General features: G+C 40.3%; 1 protein-coding gene across 2 annotated transcripts in view; it reads left to right on the top strand.

The window, feature by feature from the left end:
• The window catches only part of adarb1b (adenosine deaminase RNA specific B1b), a 142,210-nt gene that overhangs the window by 30,838 nt on the left and 96,269 nt on the right, over positions 1–15,103 (top strand). The window contains exon 2 of one of the 2 annotated variants that reach the window (XM_033613592.2): positions 2,221–2,274. The exons of the other annotated variant lie outside the window; for it this stretch is intronic. The gene's annotated coding sequence lies outside the window, so the exon portion shown is untranslated. The remainder of the gene's footprint in view (positions 1–2,220; positions 2,275–15,103) is intronic. 2 annotated transcript variants of the gene reach the window in all.

Below are 15,103 nucleotides of genomic sequence, written 5' to 3'. Positions count from 1 at the left end.
AGGAGCACAGACAATGACAGCTTTTATGATTTATGAGGCCACTGTTTGATCGCTCAATGGCACAGATAAATGGGATTGTTTTTAGTCAGCCAGTGAGCTGGGCCTTGCGTGCATGTGTTTGTATGTGTGTATCTGCATTTCTGTACCGATGCACCCCCCCCTCTCCTGCAGCCAAACATGACCCTTTCAGCGTAGCCATCGTAAACACCAACACAAAAGCTTTTGATTGATTATATAGTGACAGTTATATGTCCTGTGTCATCAGTGAGCTGGCTATTGCCTGGTGATTGATTATTTTTATGGTGATCAGTGAATCACAGAGGTTTGGCCGACAAGCCCTGGTCATGAGACTGGCGTGAGTTTTGTGTCCTCGAGGCAACTTAGAGAAAACAAAGGGTGAGGGAAGGTGATACAGTAAGCATATATTATCTTTTTTCTATTATATAAACCCAGAAATTTTCAAACCTTGAGTTTGTTTGCCCTGGTCTGAATCAGTGGCTGAGCTGGTAAGCTGTTTATGTTTTCCCCTTGGTTCATTTTCTAGCTGCAAGCAAGTATTGATTTTACTCATGAATATCTAGTATGCAAAGTGAACTTGGCTATGGGAGACAGGAGCCTGACCACAGATGACCATGTCACTCCCCTTTTTAATGTTTTTCTTACCCCTCTTTGGGGGAGAATTATGCTTTTTAGTTTTATAAGGAGGGCTGTTGAGGTGTTGTTGGGGGGCATTTGTGTGTGTTTGTTTTTGAATGTCAGTTTAGTCCTTGATTCGAATGCATACTTCCACAATTTTATCACTAGACTTGATTTTACCACCATCTGAAGCATTTTGTCTATGAGGCCTTTTTATTTAAATGCTCGTCAAAGTGGAAAAGCTATCTTACTTTTGCACTGGGTAAGGGACATGTATAATGGATATGGAGGCGCTGGCTGAAAAGAGGTTGCAAACCACTGATTAAAGTTGTGAAACTACAGTTTTGAGAACCTGAGGGATATAAACAGGAAGTATTATGTTGCAAAAGAGTCAGTCAGTTATCCATGGGCTACATCTGAGCCTTTTTTTTTTTTTTTTTAACCTATATTTATATTTTAGCAAATTTGCACCTTTAGACATGTGCCAAATTAGCCATTAGCAGTTCCTGTTTGCAATGAACCCATGGATGTACAGACATTTATCACTAGATTCATTTGATCCAGGAAGAAGAAGAAAACTTAAAAGTGTGATGACTGTTAGTCAAGTTTTTGAATTATGAGGAATACCTTTTTTATGATTTTTAAGCAGGCACATTGATGTTTTTTTTTTTGTTTTTGGCAGTAGACAGAGATAATGGTATCCTCAGAAAGTGTATACAACACTGAATCTAAAAATGTGTGTATCATGTTGGTGTGTTCAGATTTATGCGTTATGAGGAGCACTCTCTCTACCTTAACTCGACTCTGGGTCTCAGTGCAGCTGCTTAGGTTCGCACTGGAGTACTATTGCTGTATTCATATCTATCCAAACAAATTGTACCAAGAGGGAAATCAAACAGGAGTAAGAGCCAACTGGGCCTGACAATGCAGGTTTAAAACCGCCTTAAGACTCTGCTGTATTTCAGAATAAGTTCTTTTCCAATGTGAGAGGATGTACAAGAAGAACTCATGCACCTTCTGCTGTGAGAAAAAGAGCTTGTCAGGCAAGAAAAAAAAGACACAAGCGGGGTTGATTCTGCAATCGCAAATCAGCGCCGTGGCTGCAATATTTTATGCCTCCACATGTTTTCAGTTCAGCGGGGTATTTATAGTAGTAGGACTGATGATGTAAATAAGCACAGCTGCAGCTCAGTTAATTTGTATGCAGTGCTGCTAATTAAGACCTAATAAAGGACTGTATTAAATTTGTCCCAAGAATAAGGTGTGTTATCTGCCACAGAACTCGAAGTAGGCTACTAGTTGAAGAAACCAATAAATATATTTGGATTTTTCAATCATTGAACAATGATCAGACCTGCTGTAAGCTGCAAAATGTCTGGAAAAACACAAGTGGAAGTCAGCAGAGGAACACTAATAAGTCATGTGAAGAAAATATGCGATTGTGCAGAGGTGCAGCAGTTAATTAATGAGTTGTCAACTACAATGATTCTTTAAATGATTCTAGAAGAATAAAAAAGTAAAAGTTCTCAGATTCCAGCTTCTGAAATGTGACTACTTTCTTGTTTCTTCCCTTCTCTATCACAGTAAACTGAATATCTTTGGATTGTGGAGACATTTGAAGACGTCATCTGAAGATTTGTGAGGCACTAAACAACTCTCACCATTTTCTGACTTTTTATAGACCAAACAACTAATTGAATAATCCAGAGAGTAATCTCCTAATTTGCTACAGTATTCTGTTTTGATCTTTGAAGTATTTTTGATTGTTTGCCCCTCTGTGTGAGTCTGATGCAGTCCTCTTTGCCACAATGGTCAATCTGCATTCATAAATCAGGTTCACCTGTATACATTTTTATTCTCTCCTATTGCAAAGGAAACAACAACGGTACATTTTTGTTGGCACAAAACCTCTGTGCAGACCCATAGTTTACACTGACAAACGCAGCCTGTCCCCGATGCACCCAAAAAAGACAACTTCTATGTTTTTGAACTTCTGAGAAAATTGGTTTTCATTACATCAAGTGCAACACGCACTGCCTGGAGTGCCGAGTGATGTGTAATTTAACTCATGCAAAGTGATGCCCACAATACACTCTGAGTGCATCATACAGGCAGAGGAAGTAACGACGGTAATCTAGCCAGGGTGCTTAATGTGAAGAGGTAAATAAAGGAATACAGTTAATCTTCTTAAACCAGTCAGTGTGTGTATTGGGAATGTCCATCCCTGTCCAGTTTAAACACATCCAGACTACAGAGCACGTAAGGGCAGGGATATTGCAAAGCAAAAGTCTGGGATGATGGTGGGTTCAGAAAATGCAGAGAGATCCAAAACGAGGATCCTTACTAATATTGTTTTATTTACTTTATTGAAAAATGGGACAATTAAGTGCTGCTGCTGAAAGGTGCAGTAAAATTTAACAACGTTGTTATCATCGAATGATTACTTTTAGTACACATTCACATGTTGCATGCATTTGTGTTGCTGGCATACGTCCAAGAGCTTAATTTGGTATTCTGTTTTGGAATACCCTCATAACTATGCCACTTGTAATGGCTCAGCAAGAAACAATAGACAGCCAAGTGTAGCTTCTTTTGAATTGTCCTCTGAGAGGCTCATTTACCCAGACTATAGCCTATAGACTTGGCTCATGATTCCCTGCAGCCTAATCCAAATAGCTACAGCTTATTGATACTGTTAACGGGCATGTTAAACATGTCCTTTCATGCTGTGAGAAGAAACATGGCTTTGAGGTACAAATTAAAGTTCTGTATGTGATCGGCTCCTGGCTGAGGGTGCACAGAGCATTTGACTAATTGATATAAATTGATTTAATTATCATGTTTGTGTTTACACTCAAGGCTCTACACAGTGTTGGCTAGTAATTCCAACTGAATGCTTGTTCCTGTGTCACAACCTCACAGCTGGGGAACACGCCTCGGTTATGGTTACAGGGCATAAATGACAAGTAGCGATGGCGCTGCAGTGGCGCATTTGTCCTCTGAGGGCTTAGTCACTCGCGGTTTCACTTGCCTCTCTTCTCCTTGCCCCTTTTCTGTTTCCTTCCAGTTGTAGGTTATATTATTGTCACGTCACAGCTCACGTCATAGCATTTTTTTAATGACAAAACAGTCACGATTTTTAAAGAGTGAAACAAAATTGGGTTCTTCTGTTTTGACTTGTTATCTTATGGATTGTGTTTTAAATAAACCACCGGGAGCTGATTATTTTCTCCCACTCTGTCCTGGCGTTTTTGCAATTATACCAGTTGGCCCAAGGGTGTTCTCCATTGTTTGTCCAAGTGTCACAAGTGATATCTCAGACATGGCTGACTGGACTTTGAAAGCACTTGGAGGAATGATGCATTTTATCGTTGCATGTCGGGGATTTACAGAAGCCTGTGGCCATAATAGGAGGAGGGTTTGAAACATTATTATAGCATGTCAATGCTCTTTTCCAGAAACTCTCGTCATACAGTAATGAATTTTCACCGCACAGAGCCACTTAGTAAAGGAAAATTTCACTTACTTTTCTAATCTAGAGTTTCCCTGCTGTTCTTGATACTCAAGCCACTTGTTATCTTTCTGCTTTACTTACATTGCTTGCTGCAGTCTTTAATCAGACTTTGAAGTGTTGACGTTTGCATCATTTATAGAGCCAGAAATTTAAAAAACAAGCATCTAAATGTACCTTGGTTGCTAAATTCAACCTTTTTTAGGTGTCATAATCAGAGGTGAACCTGGCCAAATTAAACAAACCAAGAGCTTGACTGTCTCCATCCAGGTCACTTGAATAATCCCCGCTGACTGCTTTGCAAGAGCTTCTTTTAGTTTCATAAACAGCCACCATTTTTACTCTGATTTCAGCCAGACGTTGTGGCAGGGGATGAAAACAAGTGCACATATGCTACATCAACCATTACGATGACAACAAACAAAAAAATTTGGCTGCTGGGGAATGACTAAATGCTCACGACTGAGGCAGAAGGGGCTCTTTAACAGATTTCCGAGTTCAGAGACTAAAGGATGCAAAAACTGGGGTAAACAATCTAAAAATAAATGCTACCTTTTTGAAGAAAGGAGACACCTGTAAGTGTTTGCACATACAGCATAGCATGGAAATTCTCACTAAAAAGAATATTTGCAGATTTATGGGACATAATTACTTTTTCTTTAAAAAAAAACTTTTAAAGACTGTTAAGCTCCCTGGGATAACGACTTAATAACTAAGGTGCCTTCATATTTCCATTCAGTCTAGTGCTGCATTGAAAATGGAGCGTGCCACATAAAGCATCCAAGGTAAGAAGTCATGTGATCTGTTTCTGGCAGCTCCTAGAGCAGTTGAAGGAAGCACATTTGGCTTTGAAAAATGGGTGACATTGCCCTTTAAGCTATTGAATCATCAACCCTCGTTGCTGAATCACTGAGTTCCCATTCATGGGTAGCAAAATATAGCTGAGTAGAGTACCGCACTCAGTTACAGAATTGTAATTCAGTACCACAATGGATTGGATGTAGAAAATCTTCCCGCAGCAGCTGGTGACTCTGATATCATGCAGCAAATTATACTGCTAAAAATGCACACACGCACACACGCGCGCGCACACACACACACACACACACAGGCAAACACTTAAGCACACTGAACAAGGAAAGCTTTCTCTGCTCCGTGAATGAGTAGCTATGGCTGAATGGTTGAGTGTGTCCTCTGTCTCTGTGAGGTCGACAGCCCAGGGAAGATTAGGAGGAAGCACATCAAATGAATGAGAAGGGAAGAAAGAAGAGAGGAGAGGGGAGGAAAAGCTGACGGCTCAGGAAAACCCGCTGCATTACACTTGCTTTAGGGGAATTATCTCAGTGAGAATTCTGCAAGGTCTGAGATTGGACACGAGCACACACACATAAAATATCTTAGGCTTAAATCTTTCCTTAAGTCTACATCAATCTGATCAGCTCCAACTATTTGTGGTTGTTCCTTGTGTTTTGTGTGTTTGCTTCAGTTCCACCGCCCTCTTTTCCATCCCCCGTACCCGCAGTGCACACGTTCACGTTTATTTTTGTAAATGCGTTTCTGCATTATTCATTAGCAGCCATGGCCTCGCCTTTGGCATGCCTGGTGGGTGGCCTACATGCACAGGTTATAATTGTACCCTTTCACCTGCAAAACACTCAGTCCTTTTCTATTTTACATCCTGACACATTTTAGAATATCGTTTCTATAGCTGTCAGTTGTGAAATCACAGTAAAGCTGTTAATAATAACAAAGGGACTGTTGTTGACTGTGTGAGAGACCCTGTAGTCAAAGGAGTCTGTGTCACTAACTGGTGGCCAGTGCAGTTGGCAAGGAAGTCAAGGGTGGGGCCGGGTTGTAAATGCAAGCTGTTTGAAAATAGTCTCCCAGACACCATGCGTCACCACAGCCAGGCCACATCACAGCTCCCTGCTCCTTCTACCGTACTGGTTTCCATATGTTCAGTTGGCAGTATGCTCAACACTGTGACACAGCTCCCAGTTTTGAACGTAGATGACAAAAATATCCTTCTCAGTGCCTTTAATATGTGGACAAATGTTGTATAAGCAGAATAATCAGACACTTAATTTGCCACTGTCGGTTTTAACAGCATGCAGAGCTTTTTTTTTCATTGGCTCTAGAGAAACAACCTTGATCTTGATCAGTCAGCTGCTTCGTTGGCCCACCACTTTGATCCAAAATGATGTATATCTCAACAAATATTGGATCTATTGCCATGAAATTTGGTACACACATTCATATCCCCCTCTGGATCAATTATAACTTTAGTGATACCTTTACTATCATCAGGTCAAAATCTGTCGAATTCCTGTGACCAAATACCTGCAGAACTGAACAAATTCCCTTCAGTCTGAGCTGTACTGTAGCCTACTAATTTGCAAATGACGGCATTCTAAAGTATTAAAAGCCAACAGCCAGACTGAGCTACTATCCCTCAGCTTCCTAACAGAAGTATACCAATTGTCTGTTTTAAGAGTACGTGCCCTATTAATATTGGTTGAGATGTTCCAGTTGGGTACAGGATTGATATGATGAATGCTGTGGTTGTAGATTTTCAAATGATGGGTTTCCGTGAGTTTTATGTTAGACTTTAAAAATGTCCATATATGTGTCTGTATCTGCCTTGTCGAACAGCTGGCATAATGGAAAGTGAAAATGCATTCTGTCATTGTTTGTTCAGTCACGTAAAACACGGTTTTAGACTTGACATTGTCAGATTGTCTCAGTTTGAACAAAAAAACCCACCAAACTACACCCTCTGCTCTGACATTTGTGCTGACCTTTAACTTTAGTAAACAGTTCAATCCCAACTGATGCTCTCTGCGTTTGGCTGCCACCCAAAGTTGGGCATTTAGAAAAGCCGTTGACAATAAAAGTAACTTCTGTGCATTTGTGCTTTAGTACACTGAAAGTAGCTCCTGCCTCATTTAAATGGATGTGAGTGGGAGAGAAGGAAGAGTACAACTCCTGGAGGTGGCTGAGGTCATGTTCACAACGGTAGATGTACCCACACCTTCACACTGTATGAGCACATAAATCAGTACTCTTATGGATGGATTCTTAAACATATTTGTTATTAAAGCTGTATTTGTTAGCTTTTATAAAGATATGTTTTTGTCGTGTTTGATGAAACCATCATATCATTCAGTATGTTTACATACACAGTTATGTGGAGCTATGGTTAAAGCTCGACTAGGCCATTTAATTGGACTACTGTCCTTGTCCCAGTATACAAACACAGGAGGGGAATCGATTTATTGACCACAGTATGACCGACTCCGCTGTGATAGGTGGCTATATGTACCCTTTCAGCTTGTAAGTATCGGACCTTTTTCAGTTGACCTATTACGTCATAGACCAAACAGTCGAGCGTCGTCCAGCTGTTGTGCCACTTTTTTGAACAGGCGGCCATTCTGTGTTTCCCTCCCATCCATGTATTTTAGAATATTTAACTCTTTCAGCTGACACACACAACATGAACTATGTCTTCTCGTCTGTCCAAAAATGCACAGCTCTGGATGGAGGTTTTCGCTATGGTGTTGCTGGCTTCTTCTGTAATGCATGTCATGCATGTATCTTATCTTATCTTATGCTATTCGACTTTCGGTTCAAAGCCTGGGGCAGAAACTGTGGAGCATGCACAGAGTGCCGAGGCCAGTTTGGGTCCGATTGACTGTATACATGCAGGAGTAATTTGACTCCCAGTCGCATTACTGGGTGTGTTAGTCCGACTTTGAGCAATTTGAGTAAGTACGATTTCAGTTGGACTAACATGTTAACATGTATTTTAAAGGCCTGGTGTTAGTCCGACTAACACAATAAATCGTTTTTCTCTAATGTCATGTAAATATAATGAGCAGTATATGATATAGTTAACTGTGAAAAAAATCCTTCTCCTGTAAAATGAGAAAGTTTGCGCCCTGGTCACCCTGTTGAAAACTTTCAAGCCAAAATGAAGCTCCACCTTCCATAGCTAGATCAGCTCTCTCCTTTTACAGCTAAACAGTACACTAAATATGTTTCTGAAAATGCAATGCAGTTACAGAAACTAGATATATATTTAATCAGTGCTGCCTGGTTTGACAGTTTGATCGAAGTTCACGAGCAGTCATTTACATCATTGACACTGCTTGGCTCTGATTGGTTGTGCCTTAAGCCTGGATAGATTCTGCAAATGCCATTAGAAGCACTGCAAGGAAGAGGAGGAGAAGGAACATGATTTTTTCGCAGATTATGTGTCTCATGTACTACTGTCGGGATAGAGTTACAGTTTTATCAAACATGACAAAACCTTCGTTTTTTCAAAGTTTTAAACTGTAGCTTAAAATTGGAGTCACAACTATTCTGCAAACATGGTTTAAGAAAAAATGAAAACAAGGTAAAGAAAGAGAGGTAAAGAATGGTGTCCTTGAAGTAGTTTTACAGTTTGACTGTGTTATGCAAGCATTATTTCTCAGTCTACTGCACAGAGCTCTGAAGCTTCACTGCTTACTGTACACCTCTCCTCGTGCTCTGTTCTTTTCTAACTGTCAAATTGAAAAGTGACCCTGTCTCCGCTCTCTGGATAACATCTTTTTGACTCTCTTCTTCTCAGGTTAACTCACCTGTTCAACACAAAGTACACCCAGCAAATATCTAGCTCAAGGTACTCCGTCCACTGCTGTCAGACGGCATTAAAAATACAGTTTGAGGGGCTGTCATAGTGACGTGGTAATGTACACTCTGGAGGGGTGAGTCATCTTGAAAAAGTGATGACAACGATTGAAATATGTCCAAATAAAAGCCAAAGGGCACTCAGCCCTTCAACATTTGACATGTTTGAATTGTACCGAATGAATGGCCAGAATTGAAACAACGTTAAAGTAAATCATCAAGTCACAAATATAACTTTTTGGCATACAGACGGGTGGATGGATAAATTCAAACTTTTCCATTTTACTGTGCTTTAAGGCTATTATCTTTCTATTCTTGATTTCGTTCACTGTGAAGTTAGTGTTTGCTCAGACACACCAAAAAGATTGAGCCCACATTTAACCCTGATTGATCTGTTTTATGTTATATTTAGACCTCGTTTGTCTGTGTTTACATGTGGTAACAGTGCAGGAAGAGCAAGTGCTAAACCCTCCAGGCCGCAGAGGATGTTTGCTAACTGAACCCATCTGTTGTATTTGCCAAGTGTATACCATGCTAATCAGAAACTTGCTCACTTTGAGTCAGAACAAATTTCAATATTTAAATCTCAAAGCGAACATACAAGTTCCCTGTTCTGTTTTTTTCCTGCTATACAGTGTTTTTAGCCATGCTAGCAGCAGGGCTCTCGGGATAGGAATGTCAGTGGCTTGGTGCATCACTTTCATCCAGACCAATATATCTGTTGGATGGATTTGTGATCCTCCAGAGGACGAATTCTACTGACTTTTTTCAGTTGACTTTTTTTTAGCCGTCAGCAGGTAAAAGTCTTAACTTATCCACTGAAATATCTCAACAGCTATTGGATGGATTGCTATTAAATGTTGTGCATACATTCATGGTACACTGAGAATGATTTGTAATTACTGTAGTGATTCCTTAATATTTCTTTTAGCACCAACATTAGGTCAGAATTTTACTTATAATAATACTGTTTATGACCAAATGCCTGCAAGACATAAGACATAAGACATTTCCATCGGCATGAGCTGTACTTTGTGCTTAGTGCTAATTAGCAAATATTAGCATGTTAGCGTAGTTATTTGAGCATGTTAGCATGCTGGCATTAGCATTTAGCTCAAAGCACTGCAGTACCTGTTGGTGCGTTCAGTTTGCACTGGAAAGTCAGTATTTTTGCATTCCCAGTGACAAATTTCCCCCATTTAAGTCAGATTTCCGACTCTAAAAGTCCTCACCAACCCTGACCTCAAAAGCCACGATGGCTGCTTCACTTTTACATTGACATATTTTACATCAAATCATGTGCAGTATTTATCTCTAACTTGACTATGTTACACAATGATGGAGTGTTGATCTCAGTCGCTTCTGTATCTGGAGTGTGTGTGTGTGTTTGTGTGTTCTCATGCCTCACTACCAGCTCACTGTTGCCTACATTGTGGCATCCAGTCACAGCGGCTAAAACAAATTAAATGCTTTGAGCCTGGAGACTCTGCAATAAACACAGGTGCAAAACCCCAGCATGTACCCAACTACTGATACCCAGATATTTTTGGAAAGTTCATGGTCTGGGCTGAAAGCATAATTCAAGCTTGCCATTAGCAGTTAACAGTTGTAGACACGTACACAGATGCACACACACTTTTGCCCACGGTGACACCATGGGGTCACAGTGTATGTGATGGAATCAGTCAACCAAGAGCGACCTCATTTAATGCAGCCGCTCTGTTTAGTCCCCTTCTAATGAGTGGTTGTGACTCATAATCTATACTGTGTACTAAAGCCGGAGGGTTAATCAGGCTGATGGTGTGTCTCTGCGTTTGTGTGTGTACAGTATGTGTAGCTCGTGTCAGGCTCAGAAACGCAAAGTGGCTCTCAGACATAATTTCTCTTGATGGGGGTGACAATTATTTATGAAGTCCCTACAACATTTAACCTTTTGTAGTACAATGTCAAGAGTTGCTCTTTAATATCAAGGTGTACCTTTGGCTGTATTCAACAGTTCTGATTTAAATGAAAAACTGCAGCGTTATTATAGTTGTAACAATACTTTTAATAGTCCTGTGGAAGCACACATGATCATTCTGCTATATGGGAATGATAATATGTGATATGTTTGTGTTTCTTTAAACCAGTCACAATTGTATTGTGTGGTGCAGAGCCCAGAATACAGTGATGGACTCTTGCAAAATAGTATCAAGGGAGAAGTTTTGGTAGAACATTTGCAAGTGGGGAGGCAAATACCATCTTTAAAATGTTCCCCTTCCCTGAAGAAAAATGTAAAAAAAAAAACAGTATGCCGTATGTTGACTTTGTGAGTCAACTTTAACTGTTAAAAAGACAAACAATTGGATTGCAAGTGCCCTAGAGGTGAATCCTGACTATACTTAAGCTCTGGAGAGGCTCACTGGGTCTCTTATAACTTCAGATGGTTTGCTGGCTGTATGTAGCTCTGGCAGATCACTATTACAACAATATTACAAAAGCTTGTTTGAAGTGGAACAGATCGGTACGTTGGTGAAGTTAATGTCACTGCCACATGCTGCTACCATGGTAAAAAAGACATGGCAAATCAACTTTGACTGGCCGGGTCAGAAGCCTGGGCTTTTCTGAGGTGCATTCACAAGTAGTTTTATTTGTTTTAGATCTTCATAACAATTTACCAAAAGGACAAAGCAGGCATGCCTTACTACACGATCCAAATCTTTGTCAAAACCTTTCAGCGTGCAGCTTGTTAGCTTGGAGGCTGTTGTCTCCCATAGTGCAGTCATTAACACATAGAATGTACATCCACTGAGTCAGTGTTAAAAAAAGCTAGTTGTGATGTGTTGATATAAAAAGATTAATGGTAAAAAACTTAGTGTAACAGTAGCACAAGTAAAGACTATTTCTATAGTCAACTAAATAACCAATTGTGTCAGTTACTCAGCAACTAACACCAAAAGTTTGCTAACATTAGCCACCATAAGCTACTGGTCAGACCAGAACATGTAAGGGTAAAGCACCCTTAAGTGAACTAAATTTAGCAGGGCTCTTTTGAGTTCATAAAACATAAAAATCATCAATGATCAACCATTGTGTGAGTTTTCCCTCTCTTAATATTCAGTTAATGGTTTCCATATTTCTCCAGTGATGGCCTTATTTGCAGTGGTAATGCTCAAACAACTTATCATTGAGCCCTGCTTTAGACTACTGGCCCTAAATACTGTTAATGTCTTCTTTTGGCATTTAGTTGAGCATCAGCTGAAACCGAAGCTTCTGTAGCTCCTTGTGGGGGTCGGGCTGAAATGTGTCTTTCGCTGCCTTGTGCTTTGGCAGGATGCACAAAGCTGTCAACAGAGGTGTCAGAAGAGTCAAAAGTTTTTTAGAGCAAGCAAGAAAAGCAGATGCGTAGGGAAAAGAGAGGATGTGGTTAGACAGTCGGAAAGGAGAAAGAAATAAGATAGGCACTGGCTACAGAAGGAGTGTTTAAAAAACACGCATTAGAGTTTCTAATCCCTCATTTACTTCAGCCTCGGGGTGGTTCATTACTATAAAAATGACTTGACTTGGTGCTTTGTTCCTAAAGTATTTCATTATGGCTCTCACTTGACACATCAAATTTCAAACTAGTGTTGCATCAGTGTTGCGTTTTTGTCACATTTTGACATTAACAGGGCAGCTTTGATCACATGTCTTAAATTCAAAGTGCAGACAGTATTACCCTGCTACATTTCTCTTAAAAACTTTATTAACCGGGGACAGCTTGCTGACCATGCACGCTTATTCTTAGCGCTGCCTGTACAATTCACATTCATGCAGCCACTCACATTTATAGCTTTCTGATATTGGCCACTGAGCAGCTCTATTGGATTGACTGGATGTTAATTCCCCAGAGATACCTTTGCAGCAGCTTTTTGAGGAAGTGAGAGTGAGTCATTCTTCTCTCTCTCCCTCACGATCTCCCCCAGTATGTGACTTTCATCCTAATCCTCGACTTCAGGTTTCAGAAGTGATGGCTTTTTGGCAGCCCAACGGGGCCCAAAGAGCCATCAGCTGTCACGCCATCTGCATAATGATGCGGAAGCGTGCTGAGGTTTGTTGCAGTCATCTGTCACCATCACAGCATCATTTGGTTTCAACTGCTGAAATGTGTCATACTTTTCAAAGGGTATTTTAAGATAACGTCACTAATTTAGATACAGTTCATGTGATGTATTGTGGCAGAAGATGTCAGGTTCGGTCGCATCTTTCAGCGAGATTTGACAGGAGAACAGCAGATTCAAAGGGTGATCACTCGAACAAACACATCTGAGCAGTGGATAATAACTGTCAGGGTGGCTGAAAGGTCACTGAAGGAGGTCATGTAAAATTAAAGGATGTTTACACCTGCCAACTAACACTGTCATTCATCATTAATTTTTATTGAAGGCTGCTTTTTGTTTACTTGTGCGCTCCACTATTCGCTTGCTAGTCTGTCAGGGCTGTGACGCACCAAGCAGACGGTCGGCTGTCGGTCACCATCGGGCCATTGGCGAGCATCTGTCGCCCTAGTTTTTGGGTTGTGGCCTGCCCTTGTCAACTACTTCTCAGCTGATTTAGCATGTTGAATCCGCTGGTGAGTGACATCACTCTTATCGGTAGTTCAGCTCAGTGCACAAGAAGAGAAACAGAAGTTAGAAAAGTGAACAGACGGTTAAAGTCAAGAGGGTGTGAGATCAAAAAAACTTGTTATATCAGGTAAGATTATTTTTAGCAATTTAGGTCTTCAGCAGAAACAGTTCGTAATGATTTGTGTTTTTTTTTGCTAGCGTGCAGCAAATATCATTTGTCCCTTTGACGCTGGGTTGTGTTGTTAATGTGCTTACTGGCTAACTTGCATCTTCAATCCGTCAGTTTTCAAGTTTCCCTTTTTGAATGACTAATACAAACTACCGCCACCTGCTGGTACGGAGAGTTATCTACTTTCACACAGGTGCAGAACATACGTGCCAGTTGGACATTGGCACTAGTCTATACTGTGCATTTAAGCAAGGCCCCCAGGAGCACAGCTCAGCCATGTTTCTAGTTTTTCCCAGTGGCCACTTGCAGCATTACACGTAAAAAAAAGCGGCCCAAAAGGCATTTTCACCATAGGCCACATTTATAAAAGACACATTGGTAAAACTGTTGCCAGGACAGCAAAAAGGTGAATAATGACTCTTTCTATTATGAATTATTGATCCACTAAAGTTTTATATTTGTAAAACTTAACTTGAACTGAGGGAAGTGATTTAAAAAATCTGTTAGTCTTTGAGCCAAGCAGAACATCATGGGCGGGGCCAGCGGGAGAAATACTTATACATGTATTCGGTGTGCTGCATATCACATAAGTAAACCCAGAAACTATAAACTTTTTTTTGCCGTCTTTGCCAGGCGAGCAACTTCATTGGAACTAATAGACGCCATCTTGTCTCCCTGGTATCTAAAAAAAAGAAAAGATATTCAGTTCTACAAAGCCAATCAATTAGAAATACTTCAAATAACTCTGCAAAAGCATTAATTGTCATGGATGATGAGCTTTTCTTGCAGTTGGTGACAGATGAAAGTTTCTTGCTGTGGAACATCTTTGGAGATCTGGGCATGGCCTTGGAGCACTTTGCTGTTCTTCATTCTTTAACATAATAGCATGTCCTAACTACAGCTCTTGCTGTTCAGATTTCTGTGATTCTCAGCAACTTTGTAGAACGGGAGAAAAAAAATACATTCAACTTTAAAAAACGTTACTGGATACATATGAATGAGATAATGCTTTAGGGACGACAGAGATACTGCGAGTCTTCCTTCACTGAATCGTACTGTCAAAATGACAGTCAAGAGAGAAGAATGAAACATTGACTGCATTTTTATCAGTTTGGTCTGCAAGTTGTTCTGTAAGTGTGTGACTAATATGGTCTCAGTAAGATGTTGTCTTTGGTTTTTTTTTGGTTTGTTTGTTTTTTCAGATAGTTTGAGGATGTGTAATGAACTCACTGATGAACCAATATTGCAGTTTTGTTTTCTAATTGGCAGCAACGGCATCTAACCAAGTGAAAGCGAGAAACACAGATCATTGAACACTGTTTTGGGTTTTCTGCCTCTGGGAAATGTGATGTCAGAAACACAAGTCAACTTTTTCTCACTCTCTGGAAACGGGGTTAATTGCGCTGTGTTGAAAGTTTGGATTAGCTCAGGGCAAGCTCCATTAACAGCAGTCGGCACTTGAAAACCGTTTTGTCTTCAGGTTTCACAAATTAAGGCGCAACATGACGTGCAAAAGCTCATTTAAGAATC

Source organism: Epinephelus lanceolatus, chromosome 14 (assembly GCF_041903045.1).
Source record: "Epinephelus lanceolatus isolate andai-2023 chromosome 14, ASM4190304v1, whole genome shotgun sequence".
In the NCBI taxonomy this organism is placed as follows: Eukaryota; Metazoa; Chordata; class Actinopteri; order Perciformes; family Serranidae; genus Epinephelus; species Epinephelus lanceolatus.
Note: the sequence above shows the minus strand (reverse complement) of the source record. Positions and strands in the feature narration are given on the sequence as shown.